The following is an 18,746-nucleotide window of genomic DNA, read 5'->3' as shown; positions in this document are numbered from 1 at the left end:
GAACGAAACTTACCTTGTTTCGAGGGGTACGTGCCTTCGAGATTTCAACCTGATCTTTGTCTTTCAAAGCGAAACTACACGCTATCCTTTCTTGTACACCGATCGATGCAATTTTTAAACCCCTACAGACAGACGAGTATCGAGTATTCGTATCAAGTATCGAGGGACTTGGGTCGACGAACGAGTTTTAAAAGATATTTTAACTTTAATCTCTTAAAACTTGTATAAAAGACAAAGGAAAACGACGTAGTGTTTTTATGTTTGAAACACGTTGGGAGATACTTGGGTGGGTCGACTAAAACGAGACATCCTGTATATCCTGACGAATTTTCCATTTTGAAAGCGGCGAAGTTGTCCTTTGGATGGTAAAAGAGCACATAAAAAGATAAACGAACCGGGGGTACATCGTCAATTGACTGACTGTTAGACGTTATTGGAGATGAAACGACGGTTGATCGAGTGTGATGGATTTCTGCTCCGTCACAGCCACCTCTATTCACGCAAATAATTATCTTGCCTCGATAAAACGTGCGACGTAGGGTAAATGATTGCGCATCTATCGGACCTTCTACCCATTAAAAATCATTCCTGATAGCCACGATGAAAAGAATATTACCGAAAATCGATTTCCTCCCGTCTATATTACTTCAGAGAAAATGGAGTACAATAATTTAAAGAAAGGCGTTTCTTGAGTTTTAAAGGTTGATCGAATGCTTTGCTCTAAGGAAGAAAAAAGAGAAGGAATGTCGCAAAAGTTGCGAATATAACGAAATTAAAAATGCGGTACGCCATGTCTCGTAAAAAAAAAAAAAAAAAAAAGACTACCAAAAGTCTACCTTGTTGTTAACTTTAACGATTTCGGATGTTGGGATGATCGTGAGACGTACGTTAATTGTCCATTAAGAACCATTCTTCGCTATTCGAACGATACCGGCGATTATCTCCGATTCTGAAACGTATATAATACGATAGAGAGAAATTTTCTGCCAGAAGATCGAGTAACGGACGAGAACAGACGAAAAATCGAGAGGAGAATCAAACGTGTTCGGAGAAGAAAGATTCAAAGCTGAGAGAGAGGGCTTCCGGTTTTCAGGAGGACGTCTATGCCGCGGTGTTATTTTTACGAGGAAAATTCTGGGCGTGATGGCGCGACAAGGCTGATTTGAATTTTTCTCGATGCGCCCGCGGCTCTTCCCGGGACACGTCCCATTGAATATTCCATAAATAAATCGGCGTTTAATAGAAAATCGGCTGGGAACCGTCTCATCGCTCACTGTCACGCCGCGGCCCGCGCGCTATCTCAATAATATTCAGTTTATAAAGTTTCGATGGCGTCCTTATTACGCCGAAGAGACTGACTGCTCTGCCTTCTTCGTATTCGCCCTCCTTAACGCCGATTTATCCCGTAATTCTAGTTTATTAGCTATTTCTCGCCGACGAACAAGAGCGATAGTCGCGGCCGCGCGAAATTACTCTCCGATGGCATCTTCTTCGTTTCGAAATTCGTCGAATCTTCGAATTTAGGAAGGAATTTATCGAAGATCTACTCGACGAACTAATTTCATTTTTTCTACGAAGAGGACCAAGAACGCCGAATTAAAAGTTCCCCGAGCATTTTTGCGAAAAGAAGACTCTGATTTAACAAAGATGCCCATAGAGGGTACAACAGCTCTAAAAATAGTCTAATTATAATGGTGGAAGGAAAATTTCGTGCAAAGATAGATCGGAGACGATCAGCTTTGTCTCGATTCCCCCGCGAAGGGCAAGTCAGAGAGAAGAGGGTGAGAAGGGGGTGACAGCTTCTTCACAGGTGCACGCTGTAGCCAGTTAATTGAATCGCTTAATTAATTTTGTAGTCTTTAATTAAACGTAAGAAAAGACACTACGGGGAGCCGATAATTTTGATGAGATTCAGGATGCCGGAATTAGGAAAGAGGGCCGCTGATAACGCGTTTAATACTTGATCGTAACCAGCACGTCGTCGTCGGACGAACCATCTCCGAGTTACTCACCGTCGAGGAATCCATTTTGGTTCTGCATATGTTACCGTTGATTTGGTAATTTAAGTTCGATCAGGGGAGGTGGTGTTGAATTTTTCATCCTAAGGCGACTAGAACCTCGTGTTATACGGGCTGGATATTTTACACTTTATAGGGGCCGTAAGCTTCAGATTTAACATGTAAATGCATGATTCTTGTAGGAAGAACGATCGAAGAAGATATTGCGTCGCGAATAGTTGGCGGTTCGCGACCTTAAAATCGATTGCACGATATAACGGGTTCGGCGAATACATGACGAGTAATTTGCGATGTGTTTAGCTCGTATGTTTGAGTAACTTATTATATCTCGGCCGCGACTGCGATTGTGTGCGAATCATAGAGTCTGAAACCCGTATCCTTCGTCCCTTTCCACGAGGGTAGGATGCATCGGATTCTGTCCTTGATAGATGACCGAGTGCTGACCGATCAGAAACTAGTTAATTATTAGTTCTTAGACAGTGACATCGTCCATGAAAACATCGGCTTCAGGATATCGGAGTGGATCACGCGTCACAAAAGCCAAGATAACGATACCTATCGCTCGCGTAGTGCCGGGACTAACACTAGTTTACGATGCTATCGAGATTTATTGCTATCGAGGTGCGGGAAGAAACTCTGTATTATCCCCGGTTAACCTTAAAGTCAAAAGTTCTCCCAGCTATAAACGACGCTAAATGAAACTCGGTTTAAGCCATCTATGCGCGAAACCTTAACAAAAACAGTATTGTTCCGACGAGAAAAGGAAAAGAATGTTACGAGATTTGATTATCGCATTGCGAAATCTGCAATTTTTAATCGTGCAATTAGTTGCACGCACGTACCAAAAAGCGGTGTCGCCAATTCGCTTCAAGGATCCATTTCCACGTCCCATTGAAGGGAAATCGTTATTCCGGTCAGGAATGTAATTAAAAAAACGCGGCTTAGATTGAAAACGAAGCAGCAACGGGCATTGTGAGCTTTCCGAAACGACTGTAGAAAGCGGTAGATGGCCGTAGGTGGTGTACGGCGTGTACATAGCCGGAACGGTGGTAATGGGGGCCGTAGCCAAGCTGGCCAACTGAAATCCAGCGCCTAGGCCGAAACAAAGCGGAAAGCTTGTCCGTGCAAACAGCGAGCGGGCAGCCATTGCTCCGCGAAACTTTAACAATGGTTATTGTCTCGACACGGGTCTGTAACGGGCCTAATAAAATGCGCGGAAGCCGCCGGTGGAAAAAAAGCGGTGGCAGCGGAAAAATCGACTGGAGCGAAGTAGCTGGATGAAGTAAAAGTCCGAGGCGAGAGAGGAGAGACGACCTGTGCCTCTCTCGTTACCGTTTCCAACACGCTTTCTCGTGTTTTATACCGTGGAAGTTCCCCCTTGTTTGCTGCCGCCGCTGCTGCTGCCATCCCCCCCCCCCACCCGATTTTCGTGTGTTTTTTCCCCTCGTGTTTCTCTTTTTTCCGGTTCTGTTTGGTTTTTGCAGAGTGCCTCGCGTTCGGGCTAATGACTCGAGTCAGTGTTTTAGAGGAGTTGCCAGGCATTTGATCGATTCGGTTTGGTAGTTTTCCTGAAGGCTTTTCGGTTTTTGGCACAAGTTTTGGGGTAAATAGGAATTTATTTCTTATCTGCTGCATATGAGAATAAATGCTCGACATTGTGTATTTCATACACTTTTCCGTATTACTTACGCTCCGCGCATCCGTCTATTTTGAAATTTCGCAAACTGATAGATGCGTAGTCCAACTATGAAATAAATTCAATCGTGTTCAATTCGTTTTTGTAGCCACTGTACAGTGTACACACTTACCGTTACACAATTTCGGAACTGGTGAAACTCGCCCCTAATAGCATTAGACAGCGTCGCTGAGGGCGGCGTGGAACGATATTGGTCGCCGGTAGCACGGTTCGGTTCTAATTTAGTTGATTCGCACGGTGCAGCGGCAAAACGGATGGAAGAGGAGGGTGGTCGCAACAAAGAACTGATTCGAGATAACCGTGGTCGGGACGCGACGCGCCCTCGTTGGAAATCGAGAGCCCGTTTGCCTGGAAGTTAGCGTGCATTTTGCAAGATCTTCGGCCGAGTATTCAGCGCGCGTTCGCTGCGGGAGCGTGTGCATATTTCAATGGAACGAACGTTTCGTCGTGGAACGGCCCACCCCCGCTTTCCGTGCCCTGAACTCGAGGCATTTCGATGCCAGCCTTTGATTCGCTGCCTCTCATCGCGACGTCGCCGATGATCGAGCTTCCTGTGCTCGCGACAACCGCCGTTGTTTGATTTAGTTTGAAGTATGTGGTTGTGCGCGTCGTTTGACGTCGTGGAAATTCTTTTTCGTGGCCTTTAACTGGTTTGCCCTGGTCGAAAGCAACGTTAAATTAACGAAAGTTAATGACAAAATTACAATTGTTTCGTGTGACGATAATTGACGTTGTTCGATATAGTTTGAGATACGGGTTTCTTCGTATCGGATAATGCTTATAGAAAATTTTTGCGCGACTTGTACTTCATTTTTTGCAGCAAATAATAACGAATTACGAGGATTGTACGATGAACGTTCTATGCAGAAACGACGATGTTTGCTCTGGTTTAACGCGATTTATAGAAATGTAATTATGCGAAAGTACTATAGGTAAATATTAGTTGCCTTTTTGTAGTTGATGTTACCGATTGAAAAGCTATTATGGACGTAAAATAATATCTTGTGTTGGGGCAGTGTGTGTTGTTGGATCGAGTTTGAAGTATAGAACTGTTTGCATCGTTTGATGCATCGTAGTACGTAATTATCTACGGCAGTTAATGTACCATTCGCTACGATATAACAGCAGTCAATAACTCTTTATACTCATCATCGATGATCGATACAGTTCGACGGAGGTCTTTATAGTAATCACTAGTGGTGTGATACTGAATTATGACTAGAAACAAATGACTGTGATCAAGAGTGATTAATAGCAGGTAATGAGAGGTAATAGGTGAGCGATGAATTACAGTCACGAACGATCGATGTTGAACAATAAGAAGGCACATGGTTTATTCGTAATTAATAACGATGACGTTTCAACGATTTACAAAATCAGCGGTAATTGTAAATTTGGAAATTATTGGAAATTGAAAAAATGCTACGAGAGAAAGTTATCGGGAAAATGAAATATCAGACTTGTCTAGATTTCAGACGACGTCGATTTTTAGACTTTGTCAAACTTGAAAATTCTCTAATCCATAAATTCGATACTCTTAAAAGCAAATCAACCACTTGCCAAAATATCCAACTTGGTCGTATTAATCTCTTCAAACCTTACCTATTCAACCACGATTCCCCAAAGATACAAACTTCTTGTCCACCGGTTTCACGTCTCCATTCACCCTCCCACCTTCTTCTCTGTTAAAAGCTCGACTCGCTGAAGCCAAACATAGCCAAATCATCTGAAACTCCTTCCGCCGTGTCAAATATTTCGTAATACTGAATATCCAAAATATAGTACTCGTTATAACACTCGATAAATCAACAATTTTGTGCTCAGATTCCACTTCTTTATGCGTAAACACGAAGATATGCGTTTGTAAAAAAATCTGGAATTTAACGATAATATTGCGCGCTGAGATAATTTATGCGATTAATTTATGACGTTTGCACTCGCATCGTCGTATATCAAAGCGATGATCATCGTATTTTCAAAGTTAGCATTTTTCTGTAGTTATTGGAAGGTCTTGCGATTTACCTTTTCCATGAAATTAACTTCCGCCGCTTCGAACAGCTTCGAAACGATGTTTCGGGCAACGACGACGACGACGACGACGACCTTGTCTGTAATTAAACTAATGGAAACCCAGCCGGCGCTTTTGTGCGAGTCGAGGGATGGTGTACAGAAGGGAGTACAAGCCGGAGGGGGTGAAAACGGGCAAACATCGGCACGCCAATCCATTGAAATTCGCGGGGCGACTGGGTCAGTTGAAAGCCGCGAAATTCCCCCAACGCGTACGCCCTGAAAAATCATAAAATTCTCTGGCAACCTTCTCTCCGTGCATTTTTAGTTTCTGCGTGTTGCTTTTTGTTTGACGTCTGAATTAACGAGCTGTAAATTCGTTTCGAATTTTGACTTATGGTTGGGATCACTGCTACCTTATATATTTTATTTGATTTTTTATTTTGATCATTTTTATCACTTCAACGCAGTATTATTATAGACAATATTACGAAATATCGTAGTATCGTTAATTGCAAACGAATTATACGAATTTCAATCTGTCGAGGAAAGCGATAAATATAAATAAAAGCAATATTTTTCCTTCGTTTCGACTATCGCGTATTTGTAAAAAGCCATTGATTTCCGGTGTCAGATTTTTTACCAAACTCCTGGGCGAAAAAAAGAGAAACGGTTGAAGTATCCACTTCTCGAAACGCATCGGTGGTTACAACTCTTGACTAAAACAAGACACCACTCTGCAACTTTTTCCACAAAAGTCCAAAAAATCTTGAGCTTTTTTCGTCGGTAGGTTTTTCTCGTGCAATTTTTATGCCATTTTCATAGTCTTTATGAGTGTACAAAGTCTCAGAAAAATTGCAATTCTTTGTTAATATTAAAAATAAATATAAATAAGCAGAAAAAATTTAATATTCAAAAGAGCTTAAAAATCCAGGATAGAAACAATATGCGATGTTTAAAATAATTTGATATTCTTTATTTTTCTCAACAAGATTACTACGCTGTAGTTGGTTGATAAACGTTACCGCTGGTTAATTATCTTTCTATAGGCTGTAGGTCGGTAGGTGTTACGTATACGGTTTAAGACAATCGACTGTATTTAAAAAATACAATGTATAGTTGGAGAAGTAAGCGAAACATATACGTTATTGTATATATTACACTAGAGCAAGCTGTATCGAAACTGAATTTTTAAATCACCGTATCGAATCACTAGACTGGATAATTATTTGTAGAGATACGGGGATGGTATCCTTCAGGCTCGTTACGGCGAATGTTCGGAAACGTCTCGATCGAAAGTTTTTCACGGGTAAGGCTGCGCGCAGGTGGGAAATAATGGATTCAGTTGCTCGGGAGAGAGTGATTAATGGCACCGCCGGAGCGTTTAAGATATAATTAATTAGTGGGTTAAGTAAGTTGCTCGACTTTAAACAGTTTTCAAGTTTTATTAGATCCACCAACCAAGCATTTAGTTTAATGTATTCGTATTGACCGAAAGTTGTTTCGCGCAACGATTTATAATATTTTAAAGGATTTCCCCCTTTGCTTTCAATGAGTCATTTACTGATGCTTTTTTAATCGCAAACGTGCCAAGTATTTGTAGTCCAGAGGTACGATACCTTGTCTCAAGACGAGACTTTGAATTTTAAAAAATATTGAAATTTGCATCGAATTTAACGAATATCCAAGTTCGAATATGTTAACGATTTTCAGTTACTACGAATTTATTCTGCTATTATTTTACTGCTTCATATTTGGTAGCAATATATAGACTGTGGATTTTTATACAATTACGAGAAATTCGAAGGTGCGAATATCTACGTGTAGATTGCACGTAATGTGCAAAAATATACACGGTGTCTCAACTAATTTGATTACCTCGAATAACTTTTAAAGTATACGTCGTGTGAACAAATTTATTACCATTGTACGAGTTGCATGACTCGGATGTACACGTTGTGCGGTGCATGCATCTTTTTTTGTAAGTGGACACGTTCCGGGAATTTCAGGACCAACTTCGTTTGTTTTTAAACGGTCTTTTTTGTCAAAATATGGGAGGATGTTGAATTGTGAGTAAAAAAGTATCGACATTTATCATTCCCAATTCTAATAGTTACGGAATAATTTTCCTTAGTTTCTTGAAAATTGACTTTACGCAACGCATACGTTAGGAGTTATTCGAGCTGGTCAAGTTAACTGAAACACCTCATGTAGAATATATAGAGTACAAAGTACAGAGTTTTATTGCTATTAATAAAATCCAATGTTTCAATTGTTCGTATGTATTTACAAAAATATAAAATCCGCCGTAGGAAAAGGAGGGAAAATATATACAGAGGAAGTAGCGGAGAGGACCGCGTATATTCGATGAACGATAATAAGAAAGTTGGAGGTCGGGAGTGTGCGTCGTTCGATAGATATTACCGGGTACGATCTTGGAAAATGGCGAAATCGCGGTGCCCCGCATCTGGCAAATGGAAAACGGATCCCTCGTACGATTTTAGTGCGCCACGTGCTTCGTACGCATCTCCTTTCGATTGCATCGTCGCGTTCTCCTCTTTCTCTAACCGGTGGTAAAGAGTCGAACCGTAACGAAAATCTCTGGAATCCGCCTTCCTGATAATATCGAGATCTACCAAAGTCCAGGGGATTCTGGACATCTTCCGGTTTAGACAGCAAATTTGTTTCAAGTCTCAGTCGGCGTGAATATCGACAGTTAGTTGATATTCTTTGCGTCTTTTGTATTGGTTCTTGAGCATAGGTACAGCAATTAATAGGCTTTTACGATGAGCTTCGAGGAATCTCTTTATTATCCATACTAACAATTATCCTAATGCACTGATAATAATGCAACTAAGGTAGAAACGAGAGAGAGAGAAAGTGCTTAAAGCGCGTTGATTATGAAATTTATATTAAAGTCCGGATTGAGCCACGGGAATTGAATTTTTCCACGGGAGAATCAGGCTCGCGTGGCGGGATAGGGGGTGTGGTGCACGCTTTAAAATTCGCCTATCACGGTGTCTACGACGGGAGAGCAACATCGCCCCGGGACGTCTTTCCGCGGTGGAAAAACACGGGGCAAACCGAATTAACGCTGCCGCGCTGAGCAAACTTTGTTCGCCATGTTGCCCGTCAACCGCGCCGAAAATTTGATCAGCCTGGCGGCCGCGCGCGCTCTGGCGTCGAGCCTTTCTCCAACGAGGCCACGCTTTCGCTCGTGACACCCGAAGCTCCGCTTCTAATACACTTTCCTATCCAGGCGACTGTTTTAATCGCGATTTTTTAGATTTTCGCGCTAGTCGAATGAAACAAACGTCGAACAAAAGGTCGGAGCGTTTTTAGGTGGCGTTGATTAGGATTTGCTTAGGATAATAGGATAATAGATGATATTTTTGCGGGCGAATGTTTTTGGTGTTGCGCGAAACGGAAAACAGGACGTTCCATTAATGGCGGATACATCGAAAATTCGGCCAATCGGACAATAAGGGGTTAAACAGTTGTTAAACTGCTCATTCTGTCTCCGGTTGGACGCGAGAGGAGCGAAATCGCGTGCGCGGCCTTTCGACAAGAGCAGGACGCAAGTGTGTCGACAAGCGTGTGCGACGGGGTGGTTGGAGGGTGTGAGGTATCGCCCAATCGCATCCTTAATTAGCGTACTCGATTAAGCACAAGCGCGACAGACTGCGCAACGAACGCGACAGTTTTTGCGTTTAGATTATGTTAGAGAATCGAATTACCGACAATTATGCAGCTGCTCTGTCCGAATTGTTTGCCGTCGCCCGATGAAATTAGAAAGAGAGGAAAGGCGTATAGAAAGAGAAAGTAACGGAGAGAGGTACCTATGCTTCGAACTAATCCCTTTTCGCTAGTTTCAGAAAATGCATGCCATGCATGACTGTTTTATGAATTATCAAAATTGATAAATCTCTACATCGTACAATTTAAATTTACTAATTTCTCAATTTAATAATATTATTATTCGGTAAATTATCGTGCAACATTATTTGAATAAAACTTACCACATGCAAATACACTTGAAAAAGTCCTAAAACAAAATATTATTTAAAGAAGAAACAGAAATTGTAAATATATCGTATAATTTAACTAGATTAAAGCGTTTGATTAATGTATCAAGCTTGTACTTGCCTGTTTCCACTCTATTTTTCATGTACCTTCTTTTCAGAAATTTCTCGATATTTCGATATCGTCTATAAACATTTCTTTAAACATCCATCTGTATTCATAAAGAATTGGAAAGAATAACACAGAAATTAATGAAATAGATGTTAAACGAACAAATGAATATTTATGGAAGTATTCGTTGGTAAAAAATTTGAAAGGAATATGAGAAAAATTAATTCGATGAAGGTAAATGAAAAATGGAGTGAAAATACTGGGCACATTCTGGTCGAATCGATTTTCGAAAATGAAATCTGGAAGCAAGATACAATGAGCCTGTCCGTCGCACACTTTAATCCTCCATTGTAATACGAAATTCACAAGAAACGACAAAGGACCTTTCTTCCTGGTCTATAAATTTAATCGGCTTCCGGTTTATCGGCTCCAGCCTTCGATCACGAAAGAAATCTCTCCCCCTCGATTTCTTCCTTCGTCTACTGTAGAAAAAGGAACTTTGCTCTCGACAGTCACAAATATAGTTCTTTTTGCCTTCTCACGGTGGTTAACTTTGCAATTAAATTTGCAGTTTAACGAAAAATCAGAGCACAAAGGAAAAAGTTAAATATTCTCGTTCGTTACTTTCCAAAAATATGGAAATATTAGGTTAGAAAATACAAAGAAAGATGACTCCTGTCAGAAATTCGCTAATTTCCTATAAAAAAAATAGCCAGACACCGAAATATTCAAACACAGCACTAACAAAAATTTAGTAGTTTCCCGTAAGAAATAGCCAGACTGAAAACTATAGTACGAATAAAAATTCGACATTTTGCTATCGAGAAATACGCGGGCGTTGTAATATTATCTAAACCACAAAATACGAAAAACCGATATTTTCCCATCGGAGGTAACCAAACGTGGAAAACGTCGCCGAATTACAGGAAACGTATCAATTTCGATTACCCGAAGCAACTAGGGACATTCAACCCCCTAATCGATTCTTCTTCCTCGTTTCCAACAACTCTGCAGCAGGTTATCATTCGATTTCGCGTTCCTTAACCCCGCGAAAATTAAGCAAACTGCCGCATTTCCCCTGCTCCATTAATCTCGGCCCACGGTTTATTTGGTCACTCGGTTCTCCAGTTGTTCCTCCGACGTTTTACTTTAATCCGATGTTCAACGTTGCTCCTCGTCTATTTCGAAATTCTCGATCTTCGCCGAAAGAGATAGCACGCACCTGCTCGACTTTAAATTGCGTTTTTAAATCGCTGATTTAAGAATGTCTTAATTTCCATTTGCATTTTGTTTGTGAAATTCTATTACTTGAAGAATTTTAGTGGTTTGGTAGAGCTTTTTAGTTTAGAAGTTGGGTTGCCGAGGAAGAAGGGTATTTGTATTTTAATTTGGAGCACGAAGAATACGTCTTTAGTAAGATAAAAAAGATGAAATTTTTTACTGCTTTTCTTTGGAAATAAGTAATTTTTTACCAATATCACCTACTTATCATATTCGACATTGCAAATGTACTACTTGTCGTATATTTAATAATCCTTTTACAATATATGTGGTATATATTACATATACAAAATAGATGACGCGCAATTGTTTCGGGTCGTAACATCGTCGTCACCAGTGTAGATAGAGAAAAATTATTATTAGTAAAATTATTATTAGTTATTCATTTCCAGTCATCCGTCATCTTAGACTTTATTAAGCTCTATTAATTCTGTCTTCGCTTGGAAGGTATCAGAAACACATGCTCGAGATCCTTAGGATTCGTTGTACGTTGTTCCTCTGATTTCGCCCAGTCTTCGACGATTAGATTATTATACCGATCATTAGTCGAGCTCCATTTGGAATACGCATCATCCATCTGGTCCCCTTACCTTATAAAACACGCGATGCTTCTCGAGATAATTCAACGTTCAATCTCTGCACGCAGTCGTCCACACTGACCTCTGAGCAGAACGTACCACTATTATCGACCAATAACGTCGTTAGTCGATCCAAGGTCTCTGGTGGAGCGCAGATTGATCGGTGATTCGCGTTTGCTGCGTAGAAGGTTCGCATATTCTTGCATCGATCAATTTTAACGCGCCACTTAGACCTTTTAGGAAACCGTTAGTATTTCAATGTCACGCTCGCAAGTCTGCATATTTCCATCTGGATATCCTAAATCTCTGATATTTCTCCATCAGCGACGTGTCGTTCAAGCGTTCAAGAGTGGTCTACGAGGCGTTATCTTTATTCTAAATTTACCGCGTAGCTATTCTTTTTCATCTATATTTTGCAACACTTTTATCTTTCTTAGCATTCGTATCCGTAATAGACTCATTCTCGTATACGAACAAGTGGATGAATAAATTGTATCGTATGTAACTACGTGAAGCGAAAACTTCGAGAAAATCGACAATGTATATCCGGTACAAAACCATGCAAACAGGTTCTTTTTTGTCGACGAAATTCTACTTGCCAGAAATCTATTTGCCCGTCGTCTACAAATCACCAGTTCCCGATCCTCTCGCTAATCCCTCGGACTAACGGAAAGGTCGTGGAAGAAAGGGATTTCTGTTTCGATACCGGTTCACCATGAATTTTCCTTCTTGTTATGGATCCTCCGTTGTGCTGTAACTCTTCTTTCGTAGATTGCACTCTCGGCTTTTGCCCCTGCTTCCCTCCACTTTTCTAGCTTCCTTCGGGTTAGGCAGTTGTTGACAAGTGGTTACAAGGAAATCGAACGCGTCGAATCTTCTATCATATTTCGCTTTAAACAAAATACCTGACGTGGATGTGAAAATGTCAGTGTCAGAGTTCGAAGAGTATTGCATATATATTTGAAGAACTTAAGAAGGAAGTAAGAAATTAAGAATTCGAAGAATATAAGAAATTCTGTGATATCTATAGAAAGAAAAAAAAATATTCGAAGAATATTCTCTGATCTAGAAAAGTTTCGAGCATGTTCTCTGATATGGAAACATCAAAATTTCAAGAGTGTTCTATATAACGTACAAAAGAAGGAACAGAATATTCTGAGGAGAGAAGGCAATCGGCCGTAGCCGAAAAATCCTCGATATTCAGCCTCCGGTGGCCGCAGACGACGTCCAAGTGGCGATCGGTCTACAGAGAATTGGCTGAAACGAGAGGGATCGTCCTGATCGACCGTCGAACTCTGGAATACGCCCGAGCATTCGAGTTCCTTGGGGACACGCGGACCCGGTGACGAGCTTTAAATAAATAAAGAGCTCGAGAAGGGGGAAAGACGCGGCGGCAGGACGAATGGTGGTAGATCTAGGGGACCGGCATCCAGGGAGCCATGCATCAAGTCCTATTACCCTTCGCAGCCTAACTGCCTAGATGTAACCAAAATTCGGGGAAATGAGTTCGCCTTCTCGATTAGTAAATATCTCATTGGATCTTTGTGAAATCAACGAGCTGGAATGATAAACGATGCGAGTAACGTAATAGTTAATGTGGAAAAGTTTTTTTTTTTTTCTTTTCTTTACTTGAGAAATATCCTTACGAACATATTACGAGCATTGTACGTAACCATTTTGACCAATCGTTATTAGTAGATCGTGCATTTTTATGCGAATTTATATTTTTATAAATCTAATTAAACGAATAGAATGTAAGTAAAAGCGACGTAGAAGACATTTTACGATGAGATACGAATTACCACGAATTTTCCAATTGAACAGACGATTAATTTCTGAAATATAGGAGGTGAAAAGCGTGAAAATTTTAATAGTTTATTAAGTTAAGTTAATAGTTTGAGAAATTGTTGTCAGAGGCTTCGCCGACTGCCGCGAAAGACGAATTTGAATTTAGATCTTCGTATGTCAAAAAGTATTCGAATTTTCATAAAACTGTCGTCTAATATTCTTAACGTAAAAGGATATAAAGTAAATTTTCAAAACTAAAGCGATGTTCATAGTTTAAATGATAATCATTTTATCATAGTGGAAAGTATCACCGCATTTTCATACTTTTCGACGAGGTTGAAACCGGATGAGCATCAGTCGCGGAATATTACTGCACATACGAAAGTGGTGGCCCAACTGTTGGCTGTTACAGTCACTTTATGACAGTTGTATGGTTCCTTGGATATGGCCAATATCATGAGATTCGGAAATCCAGTCCTGATGTATGTAATTATCCATCGCCGTTTCCAACGATCGATATCAAGAAAAATAAGTCGTCGTAGTAAGAATTTTCTGAAATATATCATCCACCATATCGAATCGAACGCGAAAAAGAATTTTAAACTGACGCGTTAACGTAATGATCGATGTCTCATCGCAAAGTATCGCTCGATACAAGAATCCTCGATATTTCGAATGCCTTTGCGTATTACGCGCATCTTGCGTATTTTGTGATTTTTAATTTCCCGTAGATTCATAGAATCCCGCTCTCTGTTAATCGTCATAGAAATCTACGGTCTATTAATTATCGAAGAAATCCAAGAAATGTAAATGCAGGTAAGGATACGCGAGGCGTAATGCAACTCGTGAACAATAAACCAACAATCACACGAAGATTGAAGTTATTCCCATCTCATCCAAAACACAAATCTGACTCTGTATTATATTAATTTATAACAGAGATATCGTATATATACGTCGCAGTCCTAGGTGAATTAGGAACTTGTCAATTTAAACGGCACGCAGCAGGCGAATAATGGTAGAATGGATTAATTTCATTTGAAACGCTGTTTCTCTTGCTGTTCCGAATTAGTTCCAGCGATACGTATTAAAACGCTATTGTTAATGGCATTTTCTAGTCTTCCCCTTTTGATTCATTTTCAGTTTTTAACGAAGAATTACCACCTAGTTAAATTTCAAACTAACGTTTGATCGATGTGGTGAAATTCAACTATTTGACTGAAATTATAACATGTTGTACTAATTATAAAATACTACTCTTATATTAATTGTGTAGTAATTATAACTTTGTTAACACTTGGCTCGCCAATATGCGTATCGAACGAGTAAAACATGATATTTTGATTTTAAATATTTTTACGCACTTTTATAAACTTGAAGCAATTTTAAGCATTGCACGTACGTTTTATCAACTTTTCGAGTGATCGGTGTTCAAGTAATCTTCTTTCTTGTGTCTCTTTTTTTCGTAATTTATCGTTTCATTTCCCCGTATATACTTGTATGTACCTAATAGTCACGAAATTTGATGAAATTTCGAAATGGTTCTTATACCTAACGCACATGACGTATTCACGAAAAGCGTCCACGTGTGTGTAAATACTTTTGTCATCGTTATGAAGCGCTGTCGTCCACCAACAAGACGAATAAACGACGTGGAAAGAAAGTAAGATCTTAAACCTCCTTGATCATCCATCATCGTAAACCGAGTCTCGTTTTTATCGCGTTTCCGCGAAACTTTCTCGCTGGTTGCGGTTCCCTTGGTCTTTCATCCGGAATTCGAGTTTGCCGCGCGTCGCGTGACCATACTGCCGGCGATAAAAATCGCGTTAGATCGTATGCGAACGAAGGGCGACAGCTTCGTTGCGTGAGACCGGTCGATGGATGTTTTCCCTTCCTCTTTTCACTTTTACGGACCGTGAAAATCTCGCGTCGCACGCGTCGCTGTAATCTGCGTAAAGACCGTGAAACGCTATCGTAGATGAACGTTAAGGCGAATATAAGATTCTTGCATCCGATTAAATCCGAAAAATTTCTTAGCGTGAAATTGCGCTATTTGAAGAAATATGTATTCGTAACTAGTATGTTAGTAGTATATGTATAGTATGTTATTGACGATGAATAACCCTGGTCTTATTACAGTGCTAAACTGTAATAAATCGTCAAGGTTTGATATTCTCATGTAGAGAAAATACTTTAACAGTGTCTTGTAATTTCATACGCGTATATTATAAAACGATGCCTTACTGGAATAGAATCTTAGGTGGCTGAAAGTAATCTTCCTTTGGTCCCTTTAAAAAGCAAAGGAAATTTTTTTTTCTTTTTCTCGACTACTGTCGCAGCACACCGCTATAATCTATCTGGAAGCTAACAATAGAGTATCAAATACTGAGAACATTAAGAAAGAGGATAACCAATCTCTGTTTCGATCGATTTTGCCGATGGTCGGTTCCGGGGGACGCCAGTCACCGGCTTGGAATTGTGTAACAGCGATTTGTCCATGTTTAGCGGCGTCGTTATCGTGGCATCGGTCGTGCATAATTCTGTTTGAACGAATCATTATTGCGGTCATCCGTACCTACGTGCCGGTAAATCCATTTACGGTCGCAGCTGTCGATTGTTCCACGTGTTAAATTACGAAGGATGATTGATGTCGTGCCATGGACCAAACGGCGCTTTAAAGGCGCGTCGAAACAAACATCGATAAAAATGGCAGATCATTCGTCCAAATATTTCGTTTAACGTCCAAGTATCTAAGAGGTTTCTAAATTGGTCGGCGAACAAGTTTAGAAATGTATCAAAGTATCTAAAAACTGTGAAAAGTACCTAAAAAGTATCTAAAAGTTCCACCAAAAGATCGAAGAAATCTCCCAGAATAAATTCAAGCAATTGGAAAAGTATCTTCGAGTGACCGAGCAATCCTTGTAAATAATGTAAATTAGAGAATTTCTTACGACTAGAACTATCGCTGACAAAATTGAAAAACGAATCGCATTAACTACAGCTACATCCATCTTCCACGATCGAAGGTCTCGTTAGAAGAGTATAAAAATCCCCTAGAATAAAATTATAAAATTTCCTCCCTTTCTCTCTCTTTCTCTGGGGACCTAATCCTCGAAAGTCGTTTCTAATCCTCGAAATCAAGCTATATCGACGCAACGCGAGTAAACGAATTTCTCACGAGGAACAATTTTCCCAGAAGACGCTGGAAATCCCGGAGAAACGTGACCCAGCTCGAAAGTCTCCCGTTCCAAAGACGAATCTATCACGGGAGTGAAAATCCTGTGGGCTGTGCGCGGCGAACGGCGCGATTACACAAATTATAGCGGAGGGCGGGGTCGTCTCGCCGCGGAGTAAGTTAAATAGGATTCCTAGGGACATTTCGATCTGCCGATTTTGCGGATCCTCTTTAGCTAGCAGTCTCCACCACCGAGCTAATCCCCGACGTATGTCGCGATTTCGCGATCTGCATACTGCTTAGCCCCGCCCGGAGTAATTTCCCAGGGACTTAGGCTCGGTTCTCAACGGCTGACGCCGCGCACGAAACGGTTTGCCCAACGTATTAAGTCGTTGCCGCGCGCCGGGATTAACGATCGACTCGCGATTTCGTTTGCACTTAACCCGTGTGTGAGCTGGAATTAGATCCGGATTTGGTGCCTTTCAGAAATCTCACTGTCGAAAGGAAAATATTGCGAAATTACATACGAAATAGAGATGGCGAAGTGTGAAATTTTCCAAAAATCGTACCAGGACTAGACTTCTCATCTATCTATATATCGCGTGTGAAAAAAGAAAGAGAGTGCGATACTTCAAGGGCTTATGATACCCGGCGAATGGAGCGAGAAATATGCAATCAACGTAGGCCCTGCGATCAATCCTGTCGACGTAAAATCGATCGTTATCATTTGCGAACATTCGATGTCGCGAGTGAGTTTCTTCTTTGAACGTAAACAAAGAGATCGATTCAGTAGTACGTCAGCTCAAGATCGGGGAAATTCTAAATTGTCCTGTGAAATTTTTCTCAGCGTAGAATTGCACCATTCGAAGAAATATACTAAATTGTGATTTTCTTAGGAAGAATCTAATTGCTGATTTTTAATTTACCGAGGTACACGTTTTTCCTCCACCTGGTATTCGATTCTTTAATAATTTAATTTGTTATATCGTCTTAACCAGCGACTTTGGTAATCTGGCAAATATTTGGACAGAAATATTTCATAAAATAATCGTTTACGTAACTAAACCGCAGGTGGTTAATTTCCTCGTTAAATCTTCGTCAAAACGAAGGGAAACATTAAAAAAAATCAAGCTACCGTGCTGCACCAAGGTTTGATATTCTCATGTAGAGAAATATTTTTACAGTGTCTTGTGATTTTATACACGTTTAATATATACCCAAATATGCGCTAATGACGTAGGAAGACTTGGTAAAGTTTTTTTGATAAGCTTCCCCTGTACGGAGCTGAATACGTGATATACGAGTTAAAGGATTTAATTTTATGGCTTGAAATGTCTGTTTTTTTTTTTTCTTTTTTTATGGAAACACACCGAATTACCGTATATGGATGCAGCAATTTTTCAGTATTTTTAATTATTTCTCCTGGCTGTTGGATGAATTTTTGTGAAATGTTAGATCTTGTCATATTATATTTTGCACCACGTATTCGTATAAGGATTGACAATCTTTTGTAACGTATTACGTTCTGATATTATTACCGACCACTGGTCTGCGGATTTTTATTCAAATTCATATTTTCGTGAATACGGTGGAAGGAATAGGACCTAGGCAGAAATTTAATTTACTTATTAAGCATTATAAAGAGTATACTTTGAATATTTTATACGTTTTTACGTATGTCACGTGCGTCTTTATATCTTTAAATTTCTCACGATTGCATAAAAATCCACAGTTTACCGATCGTATTATACGTATATTATAATATTTTTTAAGAAATTAGTCAGTTCGCTTGACGGCTGTATTCACGCTGTATGTTCTTGCGATTGCACGCAGCTTTCGTCCAGGTGTCTTACTAAATTAAGAAAGTATATTAATTTCTGTTGCAGGTAAGATATCTGGCTTCTTTGGCTCCGTTTCCTTTGGCACGCGAGCAGCTCGGTAAGTTAATTAAATTTTTCTTTTACTACACCCCACCGCCGTAATTAAAAAAAAAAAGATCAAAGAAAATTTATCTGCTTGTTGCGTAGCCGGTATTACTACGAAAGCTTCGTTACGTGTCTCTTTCAATT

At 40.1% G+C, this 18,746-nt stretch overlaps 1 protein-coding gene across 21 annotated transcripts in view; it reads left to right on the top strand.

The window, feature by feature from the left end:
• LOC126925546 (polypyrimidine tract-binding protein 2) overlaps positions 1-18,746 on the top strand; it is a 417,994-nt gene that overhangs the window by 171,668 nt on the left and 227,580 nt on the right. For 6 of the 21 annotated variants that reach the window (XM_050741220.1, XM_050741218.1, XM_050741216.1 and 3 more), the window contains exon 2: positions 18,564-18,615. The exons of the other annotated variants lie outside the window; for them this stretch is intronic. The gene's annotated coding sequence lies outside the window, so the exon portion shown is untranslated. The remainder of the gene's footprint in view (positions 1-18,563; positions 18,616-18,746) is intronic. 21 annotated transcript variants of the gene reach the window in all.

This window comes from Bombus affinis, chromosome 16 (genome assembly GCF_024516045.1).
Source record: "Bombus affinis isolate iyBomAffi1 chromosome 16, iyBomAffi1.2, whole genome shotgun sequence".
Classification (NCBI taxonomy): domain Eukaryota; kingdom Metazoa; phylum Arthropoda; class Insecta; order Hymenoptera; family Apidae; genus Bombus; species Bombus affinis.
This window is presented reverse-complemented; position numbering and strand designations above follow the sequence as displayed.